Below are 4,807 nucleotides of genomic sequence, written 5' to 3'. Positions count from 1 at the left end.
AAGCCTTATGAAGAACTGAGTTCTTAAAATATTATGGAGAACATAGCTATTGGAAGAGATGGCAATATTGGCAAGTTGATTGTTACATTGGTCAGCAATAGCTAGCACTATTTTTTTGGCAATCTTTCAGGCACTGCAACTACTACTGCAAAATGATATATAATCCATTAAACAACATAATCACAAATCAAAAGATATTTTAGTAATATAATGCTTCAGATTTAGAAGCAAATCAATTGTTAAAACTCAACTGCTATATTAACTAACCCCAAAGATAACTGTATCTGACAAAAAAGCTTCCACAGAGTTACTACTTCAGAATTATAATTTCTCGATATTTATTTTATTTTATTTTATTTTATTTTTATTTTATTTTTTTCTTGAGACAGCGTCTCACTCTGTCGGCCAGGCTGGAGTGCAATGGCAAAATCTTGGCTCACTGCAACCTCCACTTCCCAGGTTCAAGCAATTATCCTTCCTCAGCCTCCTGAGTAGCTGGGACTACAGGCGCCTGCCACCATGCCCAGCTAATTGTTATACTTTTAATATAGGCGGTGTTTCACCATATGGTCTTGGTCTCTTGACATTGTGATCTGCCCGCCTTGGCTTCCCAAATTGCTGGGATGATAGGCATGAGCCACCATGCCTGGCCTTCTCTTGATATTTAAACTTTTAAGTCAGTCCAGAGAAATACAATAAATGTCAACAGTAAGTATGGTGTTGAGGCAGAAGTAGGACCAAACTTTTTCATATGTTATTCAGTTGAGAACAATATGACCTGGGTAGTAATTTCCTATGTGTCTACTTATACACAAATACAAAAAAGTAAAACAGAGATACTGCTAAATAAAGGATACATTAAGTTATTAATAGTAACTCAATAAACTGGAACATTGTCAAAAAGCAACTAGTGAACTTTTTCAGTGTTTTTTTCTATTATCCAATAAGTGAATTATGCTATTCCTTTCCAATTTCCCAAGCACTTTTTGTCCCAATCACCATTTCTGCGTTTGAAGAAAAAGTAACAAATCAAGTAACAAAACTAAACAAGCAAACAAACAAAACACAACTGCAGTATCTGCAAAAGTTTTGTAGAAGACTGAAACTGTTGAGTATAAGCATTTCGTATTCTATTATCATTAGTTAACTGAAGAGTTTGTTAAAGACATACATTTCATAAAAAAAGTTAGTTTGAAGTTATTGACCAGTATGTACCATTCCTAAGTATTAGTAACCAAATTCATGACAATAAAGAGCTATCGAACAAGAAAAATTTAGTGACTACCAGCACCATCAACAAGACTTTGTCTTTACAATTCATTACCACTTACCATGCATTGTGATGTCTAGGATTGACTCTGATAGCATTTTGAAAACAAGCTAACGCTTTGTCCAATTCTTTCGTAAGACAAACTCTCGCCCTAATAAAGTATAGGCATAAGCATAATTTGGATCCACTTGGATAGATCTCTGGAAGAATTTAATTGCAATATCGTGTTCCTGTTGCAGACTGAAACAGTTCCCTGCAGCACACCAGGCCTCTGACGAATTTTTATCCATGTCTGTTAAGTCTTTTGACAGAAATGAAAGAGTGACATCTTTTTGAAGATGCCAAAGTGTTGTAGATTTCCATGCCTTCGACTCTATAATTCTCAATCCTTCTAACCTCTGAGAATATTCTTTCAGCTTGCATGTACTCTGAAAGTTCAAAATAGGACCTTCCAATTTGGCACAGTACCCAACCAGTATTGTAGTGGTGAGAACGTAGATGGCTCAAAATATTTATAGCTTCTTTGCAGTGGTATGAACATAAAGCTAAATAACCTTTCCCCCTTTCATGAAGAAGGCTCATCAAGCCTTCTGCTGCTGCTTTTTGTAGATTAAAAGCCTGAATCTGAGGTGTGATTGTGGATATTTCCTCTTCTGAATTGATGGAAGAGTCCAATTTTGTAATTTCCAGGTTGTCATTTATATTAGATTGAGTTATTCCTCCTTTATTAGTTTTACTTTTTGTTTTTCTGTTTGGGATTTTAGGTGGAAACTTCATTTTTAATTTCTTCCTATTCTCCTTGGTTGTGGAACTGTCACTAGTAAAGAGTCATGAACTTCTTCGATGCAGTGCATTTGGGGGAGATGTCATAGTGGGGCTCATTACCTGAGGTGTTGTAGTTATTTATGGACCAGAACTTCCTGTTAGTGAAAGAATTGGAGTTACCTCTCGGCTATTTCCACTCTGCGAGAAGATAGACTTTGCTCCAGTTTGGCCAATTCTGGCAACAGACTTTTTTGAAGGGGCTCCGGTGGATGGCACATCAATTACAGAAGGTGTATTAGTGTAGTTTTGTAAATAAGATCCATCTCCAGGACTTGGGGTTTCTAATGGCAAAATCCCAAAACTTGGGGTAAATGGACTAAGAGCTGTTGGTCTTGTTAATAAACTTCGACCAGTTTTTGGTTTATTTTGAACCTGTTTAGATAATATGGAAGTTCCTGTTCCCAGTGGGACAGTTTCAGGTGAAATTACAGCTGAATCAATAAAAGACACTGGGGAATCTGTATTCAAGGAGTACTTTGAATTGGAAGATTCTAAATTGACTCTGTTTAATTCAGTTGTGTCCTAGGGTGTTTCCATAAGAATGGTCTCAGGCTGTCTGTGACATAAACTGTGATTAGGTACTTGTGTTGTGCAAGAGTTGGGCAGACAGTTGCTAAAGTTCTGTAAAGATGTGAATTTAAATGTTTGGTCAGGATCTGGCTTTTCACCTGTTTCACATAATGATTCAAAGGGATACCAGAGGAAAGGATTTAAACTAAGTCTTTTTTGGTAACATTCTTATCCTTTAGCAAGCCCATCTGTCTTGCAATATACACGTCCCAACAATGGAAGGGGAAAGCAAACTGAATCACCAAACTCAGTAACAATATCATCATGGCTTTTCTGCTTATTAAACACTCCACCAGATAAGATTTGTTCCCAGTCTGCAAGCTTACTGAGATCAACACAACATTTTGCAAGCAGGTATTTGCATTGTGGTGTAGGACAACTGTGTCTTTGCAAGAGTCTATATGCTTTATAGGCCTTTCCTGGGAGGTAAGAACAGGTCGCCATTAAAAACAAGGCTTCTTCTGAGTGTACTTCTGCATAAAGGCTTTCTGTGAGGAAAACCCCATCTCGGTAAGCATAGTGGTTTAGTGCTTGCCATATAGCAGCCTGGACGGGTTCCTGCAGCACTGTCATCCTCAAGGCAAAGGCCCAATTTCTGCAGTGCCTCAGGAAACCCCCACCCCACCCACCCCCCTCCCCCCTGTAGCGGCTCCAGCCCGGCCAGCCTCGGCTCATTTAAATTCACCAGTTACCGGGGGATGGGGGTGGCCGAGCCAGAATGACTTCTTTATCCTGCCATCTCTGGAAAGCCCGGCCCCTTGTGATCCATTGTGAAGCGAAAGTCACCTCATGTTTGGGGAACAGATCCACTCCCAAGTTCAGTGGAGGGATGTGGCATTTAGGATGAAGGACTCTCCTCCTTCTGATTTGGTCTGCACAGTGGGGCCTAGGGCTGGAGTCCTCTCTGTGAGGACTGCTGAGTCCCTTTACCGTGGGTTCCATTGGCCCCACCCTGGGACATGTGCCTTGGCAGATTCTGGACCTTCCTGGCCCTTAAGTTGCTGTCAGAAACCCCATCTCGTGTTCGGATGCCCCGAATAACTGTGGCTCGTGCCTCTCTGTAAACATTGGAAATCTCTCCTCTACACATGGTCACCTAAAACCCCAGGAGCTCGGGACACACGTCTGCCATCCACCTCACTGCTTTCAGGAGAGAATGCTGAGAGTCTCTTGCCAACTCTCTCTTGACTTGAGTTCTTCATGGGTGTGTGGTTAAGACGTAGTGAGACCAGATGTATTAACTCAGGCCGGGTGCTGGTGGCTCACGCCTGTATCCCCAACACTTTGGGAGGCGGAGGCTGTAGGATCCCTTGAGGAATAGCCTAACACTGGGGAGGTTGAGGCTGCAGTGTGTGAGCCATAATGGTGTAATTTGGATCCAGCAGTTTTCTAAACAGTCATTTTGTAGAATCTGCAAAGAGATATTTCTGCGACCATTGAGGCCTATGGTGAAAAGGGAAATATTTTCAAATAAAAAGAAAACAGAAGCCTTCTGAGAAACTCCTTTTTGATGTGTGTATTCATCTCACAGTGTTGAAACTTTTTTTATTGAGCAGTTTGGAAACAGTCTTTTTGTAAAATCTGCAAAGGGATATTTCTTAGCCATTTGAGACCTAAGGTGAAAAAGAGATATCTTCACATAAAAACTAGACAGAAGCATTCTGAGAAAGTTCTTTCTGATGTGTGCATTCATCTCACAGAGTTGAACCTTTCTTTTCTTTGAGCAGTTTGGAAACAGTCTCTTCTTAAAATATGCTAATGGATATTTGTGAGCCCTTCACAGCCTATGATGAAACAGGAAATACCTTGACATAAAAACTAGACAGAATCTTTCTGAGAAAATGCTTTGCAATGTGTGCTTTCATGTCACAGAGTTGAACTTTTCTTTTGATTGAGCAGTTTCAAAACAGTCTTTTTGTAGAATCCACAAATGGATATTTGCAGCGCTTTTAGGCCTATGGTGAAAACGGAAATATTTTCACAAAAACACTAAAAAGCAGCTTTCTGAGAATCTTCTTTGTGATGCCTGGATTCATATCACAGAGCAGAACCTTTCTTTTGATTGAGCAGATTGGAAACAGTATTTTTGTACAATCTGCAAATGGATATTTCTGAGGCTTTTGATGCCTGTAGTGAAAAATA

General features: G+C 39.9%; 1 pseudogene; it reads right to left on the bottom strand.

Annotated features, from left to right (window-relative positions):
* Positions 1-1,240: 1,240 nt before the first annotated feature.
* LOC129057610 (cell division cycle protein 27 homolog) lies at positions 1,241-3,238 on the bottom strand (annotated as a pseudogene).
* Between the last annotated feature and the right edge of the window lie 1,569 nt (positions 3,239-4,807).

Source organism: Pongo abelii, chromosome 15, assembly GCF_028885655.2.
Source record: "Pongo abelii isolate AG06213 chromosome 15, NHGRI_mPonAbe1-v2.0_pri, whole genome shotgun sequence".
In the NCBI taxonomy this organism is placed as follows: domain Eukaryota; kingdom Metazoa; phylum Chordata; class Mammalia; order Primates; family Hominidae; genus Pongo; species Pongo abelii.
The sequence above is the reverse complement of the archived record's forward strand: the minus strand, read 5'-3'. Positions and strand labels throughout refer to the sequence as shown.